General features: G+C 38.2%; 1 long non-coding RNA gene across 4 annotated transcripts in view; it reads right to left on the minus strand.

Moving 5' to 3' along the window:
- LOC106147804 overlaps positions 1–18,189 on the minus strand; it is a 98,497-nt gene that overhangs the window by 29,834 nt on the left and 50,474 nt on the right. For 2 of the 4 annotated variants that reach the window (XR_001232778.1, XR_001232777.1), the window contains 3 exons: positions 12,220–12,304; positions 11,492–11,626; positions 7,097–7,258 (listed from right to left, as the gene is read on the minus strand). This is a non-coding gene — a long non-coding RNA (uncharacterized LOC106147804). The remainder of the gene's footprint in view (positions 1–7,096; positions 7,259–11,491; positions 11,627–12,219; positions 12,305–18,189) is intronic. The other 2 variants (XR_001232779.1, XR_001232776.1) reach the window with 2 other exon arrangements.

The following is an 18,189-nucleotide window of genomic DNA, read 5'->3' on the forward strand; positions in this document are numbered from 1 at the left end:
TGCTAAATGACTAATGTCTTGCAATACAAGTAGTACATAACACCAACTGCCATATGATCACAACTAAGCCAATGTTCCTTCTGCCTCTCTGTCTCCCTCCCTCTCCCTCTGCCCCCCTTCCCTCTCTCCCTTTCCTTCTCCGTCTCCCTCTTCCACTCCCTCCCTCTCTCTCCTTTTCTCTGTTTCTCCCACCACTGCAGAATTGTGAGTGATCATCTCCCAAAAGCAAAAAGTTATGGAGGAGATCTCATCTGCAGAGCATCTGGAGAAAAAGGTGGAGAAATCTCTCACTTCAAATGTGACTGGGGAAATGTGTAAATTGTGGGCAACAGTGCCAAATTTTGTAGAAAAGCACCACGCAAATAAGGCTGTAGCAATGGGAGCTATGAATCTGAATCTGTTTATTAGCAATACAATATCACATTTCTGCAAAATCCTCAGAAGGAGGCAAAAGCAATTGTCATTGGATAGGTTCCTTGTTAAAGCTGCACACACACAAAAGATTCCATTGGGCCAGTAGACAATGCGATTCCATTAGTGATAGAGAAAGTCATTCTGCACAGTAACCCTCCTCTCTCCTCTCCCTCACACCAGCCAGAAAGATTGGTAGCGCAAGTTAATATGTTTATTTTTCTTTATATTTTATATTTTCTTTATCATTTTCTATTATATTACACTACTGTAACCACTTTTATATGAATGTTTTGTGGTTGTAGAATGAATCATTTGAGTTTCTATTATTTCCTGTGGAGAAATTCACTTTAATATGTAAGTGCTTTAGATTACAAGCATGTTTCCAAAATGAATTATGCTCACAAACCAAGATTTTATTATATTGTCAAATATTTATTTCAGCATCTTGATGGTTGAATGGTGGAACACGAATATATGACCCCACCTGGTATCTGCTCAATATCAAAGAGTCTAAAGTCAAACAAAAATAAATACCAATATTCTGTGTGCAATTATTGCATGGCTTAAACATAGAAGACACTTTTGCTTACATAAAAGTTTTGTGAAAATTTTTTACATGTTTTGAAAGGTAGGTTGTTATTTTCTTTGTATTCTGGATCTGTAATTAAATATTTAACATATCCGTTGTGTTTTCCTCCATGGATGTAAAAAAGACAGAATCAATAAATAAAGCTACTTCAGGAGTATTTCAACATCTGTAGAGATGTTTAGAATACAAAGGAATTCTCTTTCAGTGAATGTGTGGGGCACGTTATTATACAGAACTGCTGACATGGTAATAATGAGGCATGTGTGACCTATGTGACAGACACTATTCATTGCCACCCATCACTCACTCCTGCACAGTATTCTGTAGGATAGAAATGTGATCAGTTTCAGGTGATCGGTCATGATTAGATTGAGTCTGTCAAACTTCATTTCCCAGTTTTCCTTGTAGCTAGTTATAGTCGTGTAACCCAGTCCTTGTCATGAGAGGTCCTGAAAGTCTCCAGGTGGGCTTCTGGTATTTTGCTTTCCTAATAAAAGGGGATAGGCTGCCCAGTCACAGCCCCTTCTCTGAAGCTTTCTGACTGAATGAAATACCCTGGATATGTCTGACACACACCCTGGATGTGTCTGAGGATATCCTGTTTTCCTCAAGATAATAGACCACAAACTAAGAATACTTGAGCTTAAAAAAATTTCTAATCTTTTGGGAGCTAAATCAATTCTAACCAATATCTATTCTAGACTTTTTTATATAAAAAATAAACTATTTAGAAGAAATGCATATCCTCCATGTATGAAAGCAATTATAAAACATAATTTCTTCTTATAAAATTAATAACATGGTTACATTTGATCTATGAATGGGAAATAGTATTTCAAAACATCTCAATCATCAGGAGAAACACTTCAAGTTCACTTTAACTCTTGCCTTCATTTTTCTTCAGATTCCTGGCATTAAAACAACTATTGCTGCTATCTCACACTGCTTCAATAGCCATTGCTATGGAAACAGACTGCCCCTCCTCCCTACCAAACATGTGTGTATATATGCACATATACATATCTACAGAAAACATGTTCAACTTCTCAACAAGCTCCTACTTATAAATAATAAACCTGATTTAAATGTCTGGGAAAGTGCTTAATAGAGCAATCATGCTTCTTCAGTCCACAGATGATTCTAATATATTTTATTTACCATGACTAGAACAATACCATTGCATTTTCTAAATGACAATGTAAATAAACTACCATTTACACTAATGTAAAGGTTTATAAGTAACCTTGGTTTCACATTAACTATAACAGAGATACACAAAAGTAGTAAAACAGATAGTAAAGATCTCATGAGCAGAGTTTCTTCCTCACCAGTGTGACTCACCAGAGACCAAGATTTGGAAAGAAAATTTCCCTCTGAAATCCAAAGGCATTCTAATTCCAATCCCTTGAACAGACTTGAAAATTGACCTTACTATTTACATAATAGTGATTTCTTCCTATTTACCTCACAGGATGTTGAGAAATTTGCTCCTAAATTTTAAAGTACTATACATACTCATGCTATTAAAGTATTTTTTCCATTTCACACACTCCCAAAATATCCAGTTGCTAATTTAGTTATAATAATCAATCCTCTTGCTACATAAGATGACAGTATCAGCCATACAAAATAATTAGCTTATTTTGGAGTGTATAATTTATCTTGGATCTTTAAACTTCTACTTGGCATGAACACAAGGTTATTGGCCTAAATGACATTTTCACAATATCTCAGAAGTCCTTCAGTGAAGTAACAATCTCATGGAGATAGACAATGAAGCTATAGATTTTCTTAAAAGAAAAATATTCTACAATTTCAGTACATGCCTGCAATATTTAAAACTATTCAGAAGAATTTTCAAAATTTCAGTTAATATCCTCTGTGCTGAGAAAGGTAAATGTACATTACCTATTCTCTTGGAGGAAAGAATTGCTATTATTCAATCTACTTTACTATCAGTGATATAAAAGAGCAAAGTGAGTTTTTAAGTTGAAATTTTCTTGCTTACCATATCATCTTTCATATTAAAGGCCACAGACACTAAAATTGTTACATATCTTCCCTTAACATCCCTACAAGAAGAAATACAAAAGTGAGAGAAGAAAGGAATAAGTGAATTAAAATATTTGATAAAAAAATAATTTTTGGTAAAAACTAAAAGCCACAAATCCAATAATCTCCATGGTCAAAACCTAAAGAAATATGGAAAAAAAAAACCTACACCAAATCACATCATAGTGAAATTGCTAAAAGCCAATAATTTAAGGGAAAAGATTTTAAAATAACCAAAGGAAAAAGCTATATAACATACTATGGAACAAAGATAAGAGTGACATCAAACTTTTGGTTAGAAACATCAAAAGCCAGAGGACAATGGAAAAAAAAGAAATAACCAAATTTATATCCCTCACAAAAATAGCCTTCAAAAAAAAAAAAAAAAAAAATAAAAAAGGGAGCAATTAATGGCTTCTTCACATATACAAAAGCAAACATTCATTATTCATTGCCAGCAAACATCTACTGGCAGTTCAAGAAATTTTAAAAATAGTGTTTAGGGAAGAAGGAAAATGATACTAGAGGGAAGTTTTGATATATGAATGGACAGCATTGTAAATAAAATGTGTATATAAATATAAAAATTTTAGAGGTTTTTTTTGAACATCATTTTAAAACATAAAAATAGTATTTAAGTCAAAAAGCTAAAAATACTGCATAGATGATTCATAACACATGCAGGAAAAAAATCCATTAAATTAATGGTGTACGAAAGCTGACACAGAAGAAATAATAACATAACATTATAAAACTCTTAAACTTTAAAGAAAATAATGTGATAGGTAAATTGTGTTAAAATGAAGATATATAATCTAGAATAACCACTTCAAAGAGTAGAATAAGCTAAAACGTATATAAAAGTGAAAGAAGTTATTAGTTCCAAAGAAGTTAAGAAAAACGGAAGAGCTGATGGAATAAATAGGATAAATATTTAAACCCAAACTATTGATAATTACATTAAAGTGAAAGTGCCTAAACACTCCAATTGAAAGGCAAAGATCATCAGCCCTAAAAAAAAGACCAAATTACCTACTGATACAACCACTTTACTTTAAATATAAAGACAGACAAAATGTAATAAGATGGCAAAAGCTATACCAAGTTATCACTATTCAAAACAAAGTTGGACTGCCAATATTCATATCAGATGAAGTAGACTTCAGTAAAAATATTACTAGGAAAATATTTTGCTTCAAAGTAAATAAAGCAAATACTGATACAGCTGAAGAGAATGATGGACAGCTCCACAATTATAGTTGGATTTTTCTAAAACCCTCTCGATGATGACAGAACAAGTGCACAAAAAAATTAGTAAGGATATAAAAACCAATAGAGATATAAAAAAGATAATAGCACTATCACACAAATTTGCTTACCTGACATTTCTAGAAGAGTGTACACCAACATTAGCAGAATATATATTCTACTTGAGCAAGTATGGAACATTTTTTCATGACATGCCATAGTCAATAAAAAGTAACAATAAAATGAAAAGAACATACTATGCTGTCTACCATAGGATTAAATTAGAAATCAGTAATAAAAAATAGAAAATGTCCGTTGTTTTACATTTCTTAATAACCTAAAAGTCAAAGAAGAAATAACAATGAAAATCATAAAACAAATTGAATACAGTTGAAATCACAGATTTAGAGAAAAACTTTGGAAAACATTTCTCTATTAAGAACTTTAGGGAAGTGTGTAGAACAGTCTTAGAAGTCACAGTTCTCCCTTTAAGAAAAGCCCAGATTTGCTTTACTGTACAGAACAATAATCTCTGGATCAAAGGTGAGGCAGGTTTACTGGCAGTCATCAGAGATCCCAGTTCCCTGCTACCGCTCCCTGCACACGTACCACTACACATCTTCATGGCACCTTCTGGAAACAGGCACAAATGCTAGGACTCTGGCTGTGTTACTATGGTGAGTAATTAATCGTCCTTGGTCCATGGCCCAGGAAGACAGGGGATGCTCAGACATCTTGCTTTTTTCTTTAACAGCTGTTTACACAGAACACTTTAGAATATCAACTCATTTAGTCATAACAACCTTGCTGTATGTGCCACTGTGATTTCCATTTTACAGATGAGGAAACTGAGGCACAGAGAATAGAGTGTCCCATCAGCACCAAACCAGGTCCCTGGCTGTTGGATGTATACTCCATACACTGGTTTACTGCTCTACCTGCCTTTCAAAACTCTTTCATGTAAAGTGCAGTAAACCATGCAGCCATGAGCAGTTAGCAGCACAATCAAGACCAGAACAACAACAAACCCAGATTCTGAATCCCCTGTTCCTTCCACTGTAAAGTACCCATTCCTACATGGTTAAGACACCTCTACACCAATCTTGTCACCAAAGCTCCTTGCTAACAAAATCCTTCCTTTGTTCCTCAAATTTTCAAGTTGACTGTGTTTCTCATTCTCATAAATGGAAATTTTTTCCTCAGTGACACTCATTCTACAAATCACTACAACCAAAGCATGACCAGCTAAGCCACAACAAAAAAGCCCCCCCATTATGCATTCCTTACACAACGTGGGGGAGAGAATGACAAAAGAGTAACCACATGTAACGCCTGCTTTTATTTGTCCTGGAAATGTAGAAATAAAAAACAAGCTGATTGCATTCATCTGTACAACTGATTTGCAAACCAAATACTTGGTGCTCTTTAACTTTATGGTCACCTCCCTTTCAGAAGGAATTAGGAGGCCTTTTTTCACTTGGTTTTTCTTATTTGAGTTTGTCATTTCATTCTGTGTAACGAGATGTGGAGGGGGATTGTTTTCCTGGAGTGGTTAGCTATGCTCCACCACTGGTACCAACAGAACTACCCTAAAATTTTGTAAAGAATGTCAACACCTGTACTTAGCACCTGACACCTATTTGGGTTTACAAGAAGTAACAGCACCGGGCTCTCCACAGTCAGGCTCACCCCTACTTCTGCTCTAGCATGTTGAATCCCAACCTCGACTGTGCCTTGAAGTCTTTGGGAGCCTGTGGACTAGTGATGCCTCCATGCCTCTGATGGGGATATTTGATTGGTCTGTGACACCACCCTTGGCAATGAGATTTTTAAGTTTCCTAGGTAATTCTAACTGCAGATATGGTTGAAAAGACTGTTACACAAGAAAAGGGAGGTTCAGACATTGCCTTTGAAGTCCATTTGGGGGTCCTCTCTTCCAAGTCTGTGTGTGGAGACTAAGAGGACTGTTCTTCTCTGGATAGCCTGAAGAGTGAGAAGATGGGAACAAGTCCAAGAGAGCTTTTCCTACAAGAGAAGATACTATCTGTAAGCATGTTTCCCTTTCATCTATTAGCACAGGGAAAAGAGAATAAGAACGACATCATGGTAGAAAGAGTAAGTTGAGTTGTTAAGGTCCAGATAGACTTTGCAGAAATTGGCTGTTAAGTGAACATAAGTATTAGCTGTCTCTCACTACCATGTACCCAAGAAAACTGTTCATCAGGTGTCCAGGCAAAGGCAAAGGGTTGTGGCAGCAAGAAGCCATGGTTCAAAGACTGATGGTGGGAACTGGGGCACTAGAAAACATGGGGTTCTGCCCTCAGAGGATGGGGCAGTGGGGAAACTGCACCAATGCCCCAGGAGAAGGTCAAAATAGAGGCACAGAAGGCCAGGAGAGAAGCACCCACAGACGACCAGCAGGAATTAAACCCAGGGCCACATTAATACCTCAGAGATGCCCCCTGCTTCCTCCCTTTTCCATCCCAGGACATTGGAGGTTCCTGAAAGATGGGGTAGATTTTGAGCTTTGGATTAAATTGTGAGCTTGAAATTGGAACACTGAGCTGAGTGACAGCAACCAAAATGGTTCAGAAATGTACAGAATCAACCAAAGATATTGCCTTAAAGCAGAAAAGCAGTCTTCTAATCAACTAAGTCAAAGGAAAAACTAGAAAGACACAAGTCATTAAGTCTTTCACTGAGTTGAGATTCTGGAGAAATCTGTTAGCTTTGTAAGAGTTTGCTCATGTTCCCAGAAATTTATTTCTATGGAAAGCAAATGAGTATACTCACCAAAGGGCACATCGACTGGTGCTGCTTTCACACTCTCAATGTGTATTTTAGTATCCCTCACGTGGACCTTGGATGGGCACTACAGACACATGTCTTGAACTCGGTTCCTTTACAATTGTGTGTGTGCTTTGATGCCGTAGGTAGAAGTAGATTCTGATGTAGCTGCAATAAGTGAGAGATAAAACACACAAATGCAGTTACACTGGCCTTGCTGAAATCCTGTTGCTCTTTTACCCTTCATCCCCTCATAAAGAGTGTGAGAAGGACACTGCTAGCCCTGCTGAGGATGAGTGTTCCTCACATGAGGGTGGAACATGGATATCCAAGAGATATTCATAGAAATCGATGCTAATAAAACAGGTGAGTGAGGGCACATCACAATGTTTTTACAAGCCCGCCTTTCTGTTGGATGCCACTGTATTTTTTTTTAATCACACCTTGTAAATACACAAAACAGGACTTCCAGAACTGCCCCAGAAAGTGGCAAGAACAATGAGATTAGTGTGTTCCAAATGAAGGCGAGTATTTTGAGTGGTATTAAAGGCAATGTATTGTTTACTCTAATTTAAATACTCATTGTATAGTTTGATCACCCCTTGTAAACAGAAAGGGGTTCTGACAGAGAAATTAGTAACAAATACAGATGCAAAACTATCGTCTTTTTATTTTAGAAGGTTGGAAAAACAGAGCAAGAATAATCCAAAGAGCTTAGTGATCAGTCCATGGATCAAGCAGCACAAAGGCAAAAGTAGTCATCTAAGCATTGCAAAATGATACGATTTGGATCTAGCTGTCTCCTGAGAGCTTCATGTGCTCCTAGGTGGGCCTTTCAGAAGGTGATGAGATTATAAGGGTTTGTGGCTGACTTGCTATCAGAAGGTGGGGTCTGGTAGGAGGAGGCAGGTCGCTCTGGGTACTGTCTGGAATGGTTTTTCTACCTCCTAGATGCCTCCCTTCTCTCTCTGCCTCCCCTTTCCCAGGCCAAGGGCAGCTTTCCTCACCAGTTGTCCTCTGCTGTGCCCCTGTGCCATGCCAACCTTCCTTGGAGCCAGCAAACTATAAACTGAAACTTCTATGAACTGTGAACCAAAACAAACCTCTCCCTCTTTAACCTGTGGGTGTAAAAGGGTTGTGGACTCGTGACAAGAAAGTGACTAAGACACAGGGAAACTGAAAGCTTTACTGTAGGAGAAAAGAGAATTATGCTTTTCCTTTGAGTAGAAATAGGAATAGCTGGACTAAGACCTGAAGTCTCACAAATGATGGGATGTCATACACCTTCACGCAGGATTTTTAAAAAGGTAAATTCTTAAATGCTCAGTTTGTATCAGTTATTGCTTACAACTCCATCCTGTGTCCTTAGGAGTGTGAATTTCTTTTACTACTCTAACTTAAGTATCTGAGGATTAAAGCTCATTAATATTGTATCTATGTCATTTTCTTCAGTATACTGTAAAAATACTGTATCAAAAAAGCAAATTCAAGGGCATATTGCTTTCTGCCTGAAGAAGAGCTATTCTCTGGCACTGCCATAACCCGATCTCCAAATCAATGACGTTTAACTGTGGACGTACCTCTGAACCACCTGGGACTTTAAAACCAAAGTGGAGAGGGAAAAGGGTTGATGGAAAGGGAAGGGTAAGGGAAAAATTATATACAGGAGCAAATTCCTTATGATGAATGTGATCAATATGCATGGCAAACGTACAAATAAACAAACAAAAAAACCAATACATGCTTGGTTCCCAATTCAAACTGAGTTCTAGGGTGGATACAGTCCAAAAATGTGTACCATAATATGGAAGGTCCCCAGAGACACTAAATGTCTCTTCCATTATAAACATCACCATTTACCTGGTGACAATGACAAAAATTGTAGGTGCTACCTGCTGTGCAAAAGTTAATGCAAGCACTTCTTACCTTATGATGAAGCTAAGAGCCGTCTACTGTTGAACTTAGCAATCTCTGCCAACCCATCCTGAGCAGTTCTGACTTACACTAGTTTAAATAAAACAGTACTTATATACCAAGCCTTTCCAAAACTAGTAAGATTTACCCAATTACAAGGGAAACTTCCGGCTGACGTTGTTAGAGAAGAATTTGTGGAGGAACCCTGAGCTTGATCCTAGGGCATAATGGTAATGAAGTGGATGGGCAAAACGTGGAAAACATTCAAGCTCAATTTTTGGTTCAAGAAATAGTCCCTGGAGGTCTGCCATGTGACCATGCTGGGGAAATCGACATGGTAGAAGACAAAGGTGGACACCAAGCTCTGACCCTGAAAGGTTCATGCAGACTCACGCCTGAGTGCAGGTATTCATCAGGCACACAAATGCTGTTGGAAGAATACAGCAGGCTTCCTGGTAGTCGGAGGAATATGGCAGTGGCTTTTTGAAATAGGCCTTACAGTACATAAAGGAATCCAGCAGCAGGGATTGAGGGAAATGACTTTATAAGGCAAGGAACTGTTCAGTAAATAACCTAATTTGACAGAACATAAAAATGAAAAGGTTTAATTAGATATCTTAAAAGGCTTAAATCGTATTCTAGAGAATTCTGAATGTTAGTTTGACACATTTTCTATTTAATTTAATAGTCACCAAGGAGTTATCAAAATTTATGCTCTATGCAATTACATAATCAGAGTTGTAATTTAGAAGGAAAAATCTGGCAGCATCTTGTAGGCTAATTGGGAACAAGGAAGTGGGGGCAGGAAAACCACCAGGCTCAGGCCAGAGTGCAAGGCAGAAGTGACAGGTAAGCTCACCCCCATCCTCAGGACTGTCCCCTGCATCCTCGGGGCTTTATCTGTTATCATCACTGAGGGGAAATGTCATGAGACTCCTCCTACTTTGGCTGTAAAACAAACCCTTTCAAAAGTGTAATGAGATAAACAGGATTACCACCCTACAGCTTCCTGTGGAAATTAAATCATTAATGTGCTTAATTTGCCCCAAATTATATTATACACATTTCTACTTTAAATGTGTATTAGATGTATTATTCATGTATTTGTACATGAATTTACATATAGAGTGTGTATCTCTGAAAAGGAATATACTCCAGCTTGTGTTGCTTCTGGCCCGTGGGTGAGCGAGGCCTCACAGGCAACATAGCTACGTGCTTTCATCACCTCCTCTCTGGAGCTGCTCCTCCAGCAGCAAACAAAACACTGGAAAACCTGAGTCACTCACTTGCCTTCAGTTCTACGCCTGAAACACACAATTCAAACTCAGAACCCTATGAGTATTCAGTTACATCACAAAATTTGCATTTATGAAAGCATGAAGATCCTGGGGAATATTTGGAATATAAGACCCAGGTTAATTTATAACTTCAGGACCACTCAGCCCAGGCACAATTCAATATCAAACCTGTTATCATCACTGAGGAAGAAAAAGATTGACTACCCGAATTATTGAACTATTGCTCCATCATTCAAAGTATTGCATAAGTTTATTATCCCTTTACACACAGAAAATCTCCATCTTATTCCCTTATTAGATAGGAAGATGAAAGCAGGGAAAGCCCACCATCTCAAAGGTAGCTAAGATGGAATCCATGCACCAGTTTCTAGTGAACTACTCCACGAGTGCAACTTTGTTGGCCCCTCACTTACTGCAGTTGGATCTTGTCTGTGCCAGATTCATGTCTTCACTGTACGATCAGATGCCCTTCACATGCAACCTAATGTCCTCTAAGGTCCAAAGGAACTTGTCACACATTGTAAAGATATTGCAAAGATTTGGTGGATGTTACAGTGCTTGTCTTGATTACTTTTCTGTCATTGCTGAGACAAAATACCTGACTCCAAAAATTAAGGAAGGAAAGGTTTGCTTCGCTCACAGTTTGTGGAGATTTCAGTCCATACTCAGCTGGCTCCAAGGCAGAGTGGCACATGGCAGAGGGCAACAGTTCATGGTAGCGGAAGACAGCAAAAAGCAGCAAGAGCAAAAGGGAGGAGTGGCAGAAAGAAGCCTCTTTCTCTCCCTTACATATGCAAACCATCTGCCCCAGGTCGGGTGTAGCACTCACACCCACAAATCAATTACAAACTCTAAAAGCCCGCCCCATGACTGCATGTCTCTTTGGGGAGACACCCAAACACAAACCATAACAATGCTCTTATAAAATAACTTGATGTAAGTTAATTACTAACTAGTGAACAATATGTGAATCCTAACACATTCAAACTCACTAGTTTAGAAAAATAAATCAAGTCTGCTTATCAGAAGACACTCTTCCAACTCCCAGATACCCAAGGAATAAACTCTGACAGTTTGAATCCAATACTGCTACAGTTGTCTGTCCATGCATTACTTTAAAGAAAGTATTTTCATAAGGGCTAACTGACCAGTCCCTTAAGACCAACTGAGTTTGGACAACGCACTCTACTGTTCCGTCGCTGCTGCACAGAAGTCCAGAGAATGGCAAAATTGTCTGCAAAGACACACTGGAATCGCCTGGGCAATGCATTTCCACGGTGAATTTGGCCATTTATCTGCTTTGTCGACTGTATGGTTTCAGCAGCTTGAAGCAGAAAAAGGAACTGAATTGGTTTTTAGTTTTTCTGAAAGCCCTGACTCTCCCCAAGAAAGAGCCTGCAGGCTGAGCTCGTAGGAGTCCAAAATTTAAATCAGATGTAGTCCAGATGTCTTCGATGATTGGGATCCATTCTCACTGACAGTGTGAAGAACTCTGCAGCTTCCTAAGACAAACCCTTTTCACCTCCAAAGTGGATTAGAGTGTTTGATGCTTAAATATTCTTTAAATTATGTCCTCCATCATTTAGTGGTTTGAAAGTCTGGAAACTCACAGATAATAGCTGTTTTTTAGCTTTGAAATGAAGCCCAAAGTGTACAGATTCACTCAAGTAGGGAATAGTACCATAGAAGTTTCTGTAAAAAGAATTACTGAGAAACTTTTTAAAAGATTTTTCGGAAACAGATTGCCAGCAATGTTGGAGGAGGATAGTTTGAAATTAGGAAAAACATCTAGATTAGGACTAGATTTCAAGTGGCACAGATTCAACTCTAATTGAAGCCGAAGAAGCTACTAGGTTTGTTGAACTAGATTCAACACTGAAAAAAACTGCAAGAAGCAACTCACCAAGGGCCCCTTACCTCCTGATTCCACTTCCATTCATCTCTCCTCACTGCTTGTCTGTGCTTCTCATCTGACAGCTTCTTTTTCTGCAAGTTTCCTTTTCTGCAGGAAGGAAAAGTAGCTGCCAGCGGCCTCAGCCTCAGCTTTGCCCCAACTCCACATGCACACAGAGAAATGCTCTTTTGCTTTGCACATAGCATCTGTTCAGCTTTATGGACATACCGACCTTGGAGAACCATGGCTCTAGAGTGTTTAGCACTGAGAACCAGCACAAGTAAATGTGACAAATATGAAGAAATTCCAACTTTCTATGAAAAGATGAAAGACGTACCTGAAGAACGTAGAAGTATCTGAATTCACAAGGTGATTATTTGAAAATAGGATGTGTTGTGAGTGGGACCCGAGTCTGGGGATGAGGCAAGGAAAGGTCATCACATAAGGGCAGACTTAAGAGTATTATTTATTAAATTTGAATTCTGTGCATCAGAATGACAGGGAGAGAAGAAGAAAAAGAAATATGAATATAGCTGTTGCACTGAATTTTGAAGTGACTCAATATTTAGTAAGCAGGAATAGTACAAGCTATTATTTAAGAAGAAAAAGAAAGATCCAGTAAATCAGGGCAGGAGGCAGATAAACTATAAGTGATATAACAATAAAAAGTATAATGATAAAAATAAATGTCAAGAAAAAATATGATGTGAAGTTATCTATATATGTTCTAATGAGTACTTTTTAAAGTGGTATTATATAAACAAGAAGTGAAATATATAATGAATAGAATTTTAGGGTAGATGGAAAATTACCTATATATGTTTTAATGAGCATTATTTTAAAGTGGTGTTACATAAACAAGAAGGAATATTTAATAAATAGCATTTTGGAGTGGATGCTTATTTTACTTAAAAGTGACCTTGGTGCCTATGTATAGTTTGCTGAATTATGCTGGCTAAAAGGTAAGGTGAAATTGTATGTGCTGAATGGGATGGGTGGGCTCTGATTCAGATTTTCTGCTCTACCTTACAGATCTTGGTAGCATCCTGCAGGACCACAAAACTGACCATACTGCTGTGTAAACATATCTACTACAAGTATGTTCTCACTCAGTTTGTCAGATGTCACATTAGATCAGTGAGCCTGACTAATGTGCATATATTTCAGAAGCTTGCCAACATTTCTGGGGAAGAGTACATTCCTGTTTTTGAAACACATTGGTCTAATTTTAGGAGATACGTCTCATTTCATTTGAAACTTCAAGGTCACTTTTATGAAGTTCATGGTGTGGTCACTTTACATAATAAAATTTGGATTAGGAAAAATATGTAGGAGAGACACATGGAAAGGACAAAATGTAAAGGTTCAGCTAGGAAATCCGCTACACATTAATCACAAGGGTCACATAATAAGATGTTATTGGGAACGCTATTGCATTAGAAAAAATAAGCAAATGTGCGGAATGTGGACACTAAAGAATATATCAAATACAAAAGGCCAGTCCTTTTAAACAACAAATAACTGTTGAAGCATTTCTTTCTTCACCACCCAAGGGTAAAATAAATAGAAATGGAAGAAATAGAAAGGAACTTTCTCAAATAGTTTGGTAGTCTGAAGTACAACTGGATTTAATTCAACATTTTTAAGAAAAGAAAGGGCAGGCTTAGAGTTAATCCAACTTGACTATTCACATTGACTTAGCTTTCATACATTCATTTATTCATCAACAAACCTCTGCCAAGTGGCAACTGTTCAGCAAGAAGGCACCAAGCTAGGCCCTGGGGAGACGAACTTCCACTCCACTCCCAGACTTCTGCCTTTTGGCTTTTCCCCTTCCTCTCATGTTGACAGACTAACTTTTCGCAGGGTGAAAGTGTGTTCCTTCCACACTATTCAATTGTTAGAGGACCAGGGTAATCTAAAGAAATAAAACTCCACTGTCTAATGCATCAGTTGGAGCCAAGTCTCATTTCTTAGTAAATCAAAGAATAAGTCTCAAGAGATGATTCTGGAGAAGACACGTAAGGTCTTCTTTAAGAGGGAGTTAGGGAGCCCAGGACCTCTTGTGGAAATGCTTCCTGTTTGCAGTTCAAGCAAGGGAGAAAAGATAATGCAAGAAATGATACCCTAGTAAAAGGAATATTAAAGAAATACAAAACTCATATGTGTTTGCCTCTGTTTCCTAGCTAGCTTAACACTGTCAAAACTACTAACCCCAACAGTAGTCCTAGGGTATCAGTGAGCCATTGTGAGCACCTCTTGTCTACTATTCTCTAGTATTTATGTGATGTCTTCTAGGATATAGGGCACACCCAAGTCAGGATTCTTCTTTCTATACAGTGGAAGTAAGACATCTATGTATCTGACAATTGCCAATTCATGACCAGTATGACAGTGGAGTTTCCATAAGTTGATAGCATCCTGGAGCTTTCAGAAGGAAGTTGGTCTCATTCTGGCAAATTGAGAGCATAAAGAGAACTTCCCTCAGTGTCCAAATCTGCCCTCTGTCATGCCTGTGACTTTAATGTTATATGGACATAATCAGAACAGTATGAATGAAACATGAAATAAAGTAAGGAGAGAAGGCCATACCCTAATATAAAGCCTTGGGTGGCCGGTCAGTGATACTTCGGATAGAAAAAATCCTGTGGTATATCTATGCCAAGGATAGACACAAAATAAAAGGACAAATATCGAATTTCATGCAAAAAGTACACATAACTTACCCAACCCTTAACCAGGAACTGACAACCCAAATTATAACAGAGCTACAAATAAAATCGTACTATCATCCTGAAGAATGCATAATGAGAGCCAAGTTTTGAAATAACAGTTACAGTTGACCTCAAATGGACTCATTTAGAATGCCAGGGAAAGGTCTGATTACTTCTGTTTGGGATGTCTTGACGTCTGGCCCCACTATGAAGTCAAAATGACTCAGCTGTTTCTCCCAGGAGGCCATCACACCGGGGGGAGAGAAATGCCAGATGCAGTGCTCAGGAGACAAGATCACATAGTTGGAAGGGCAACAGAGTTTGATCTATTACAGTCGTCTACTTAATATGCTAATTATCTCCACAACATGCTAGAAAAATGGTCTGAAAACTTTGGTCAGTTATTTCACATCGCTAATGTGACAGTGGGTACCTAAAATGCTATGCATCCCCCTTGTCTTTCTCACACTAATGGTAAATAACAATCTTTTGTATAGATCTGTAGAAGATTCTGTGCCCTTACATTCCCAGGATGTTGGTGCTTTCCTATTCTGCCTTTTGCCAGATTATGTGAACCAGCAGAGCTTTTGTTTGCTCAGCCTATCTAATCTACCACGGAAAGACAATGCACAGGAAGAAAATCACAATTGTCAGATTAATAGTCATTTTCCAGCTGAAAAGTAACTAAAAAATCTATCAGCCTTAGGTTAGGACCAATAGGTATATTGATTTGAATATGTATTATTCTTCACCTCTGCCTCCACAGAGAAGTCATAAAATGTACACAATTGTAGAACTGAAAGATTCATACGAGACCATCTGGAAGATTGCTCTTTTTAAAACCCTGGGGTAAAAATATTTTATGAGGAAGAAATGGAAAGAAAAGGTGATTATGTCAGACAAATCTGGATTTACTTACAGAAATATATGTACTATAGTTAAAGATCTATATGTAAACATCAGTCACCACCAATTGAAGGATGTAACAAAGGGTAATAGAGCTGGGACAAGTAGTATTCCAAGTAGTCCACAAGTAGTTAATCCTCAAAATAACTCCAGAAGGTAGGTTCCAAGAGTATCTTATTTTACGGATCTAAAAAAACAAACAAACAGTGATAGTCAGGTGTAGTGGAATACACCTCTAATACCAGCACTCCAGGATGCTGAGGCAAAAGGATCAAAAGTCAAGCCATCCTGAGAGACTTGCCAAGACCCTGTCTGAAAATTAAAAAGTGAGGGTAGGGGCAAGTGGATATTGCTCAGTACAGAGGCCCTGGGTTCAATCCTCAGGTATTATCAAAAAAGAAAAAGAAGAAGAAGAAGAAGAAGAAGAAGAAGAAGAAGAAGAAGAAGAAGAAGAAGAAGAAGAAGAAGAAGAAGAAGAAGAAGAAGAAGAAAAACCGGTGTAAAGAACTTTTACCCCAAAATCTGTGCTCTTCACCTCTTTTACTTGAGCATTCATCAATACTGTGATCCTGCACTGAATTTAAGTCTGAGGTCCTCACATCAAATGCAAAACAAAGGCAGTAACTACTATGGCATCTTAATTATCCAACAAATTAGACTATTACTTCAAAAGCAAAGCTCTAACTGCAAAAAGTTCAGAAAGAATACGTCATGTGGGGACTTAGATGAGAAATAATGGACACTTTATCAGGAATACAGCTTTCCACATTTTTCACACCCACTTCCTGTGCAAGACTTCAATCCAAGCTGAGGAAACAACACTGACCTGGAACCCAGTGGGATATTCCACAGGGAAGACACCATGAGCTGAAGAACAAAGGGGTCCCTGCTGCCTTGAAAAGGAATGGTCCCTGCCTCATCCAGGGTAGTTTAATTCAGAAAGCAAGCCCAAAAGAGATCCGAGATCATGCAACTGAATAAACCAGTCCTTGTGCTGTTTCCTGTTTAGGAGACAACATGAGAAAAAATCCTACATTAAAACAGCCTCCTGAGGTAGCAACATACTAATTAGACTGAGAAAATCTTCCCTGGACCTGGGTCCAATAGCACTTATGGTTAATTCCATCTTCCTTTCTTCCTTGCCCTGTTGGAAGGCACAAATTCCCCCTCCCTGTTCACCTTCCTCTAATTCTACTTGTGTCGCTGTGATTCAGATAATCACTTGTTCACAAATATTTACAGAGTCTCTGCTTCTTAGGGTCGTGAACACTAGTGGAAGTCAACTTTCAATAACTATCTGCATCTGCTCAGAACTTTTCCTCTTCCAGTTACCGGAGACAAGGTTCCACCAAAGCCCAACCTCCCCATTTGAATTCTAAATTCCCCTTTTGTCTCTCAGAAACCTGTTTCGCCCACTAACCCATCTCTATCATTATCTTCAAGAGCTTGTCTGTACGCCGATACCTACAGTGAATGAACATTACATTACCTACAATGAAAGAACAAACGGTTCTCTCTTTTACCTCATCTTTTTCCAATAAAGCATTTCATTCTAATCTCCCAGATCTACCCAAGCTTCTTATAGAGGTATCTACATATGTTCTTCCTCTTTTTTATTTCCTTTCCAACCCTTAAGTAAAATTGAAACTACTTTTGCTAAGATCCCTGGATGTAGTTGCTATTTTCCTGAGTGCCCCTACTCATTTCTGCTGATTCTTGCACAAATGAGCTGTACCTCTAATAAAAAAAATAGAGTTCATTCTTCCAAGAGGGCTCCTGTCTCCCTTCCCTAAGCCTGGCTAATGCCACTCATCTTTCAAAACTGAGGTTGAAAATGTATTTCCTGAGAAGATGTCTTCTTTGGAAATACTCAAAGCAGGTTTCAATATTATAATTTCTCATCAAACATTATATTTCCAGTTCATGGTTCCTAGCAATAGTTGCAAGTACCATTTTATTCTAGAATTATTTTTTAATATCTGTCTCTTCCCAACAAATGTCTAATCTTTAGGCTTGTAGTTTTCACTTTCATGGTAGGAAGCTTCCAACATGACTCCCAGTGGTCCTGACTCTTAATATTCATGCAGGGGATAATACTCTCCCTTTCAGCATAAGCTAGATCTAGTGAGTCATAGAAAGAAAAAAGAAAGAAAAAGAAAGAAAGAAAGAAAGAAAGAAAGAAAGAAAGAAAGAAAGAAAGAAAGAGAGGAAGGAAGGAAGGACAGAAGGAAAGAAGGAAGGAAGGAAGAAAAAGAGGAAGGAAGGAAGGAAAGAAGGAAAGAAGGAAGGAAGAAAGGAAAGAAGGAGGAAGGAAGGAGGAAGGGAGGAGGAAGGAAGAAAAGAAGGAAGGAGGAAGGAAGGAAGAAGGAAGGA

The sequence above is a fragment of the Chinchilla lanigera genome, unplaced genomic scaffold (assembly GCF_000276665.1).
Source record: "Chinchilla lanigera isolate Chin_1 unplaced genomic scaffold, ChiLan1.0 scaffold00009, whole genome shotgun sequence".
Taxonomy (NCBI): Eukaryota; Metazoa; Chordata; class Mammalia; order Rodentia; family Chinchillidae; genus Chinchilla; species Chinchilla lanigera.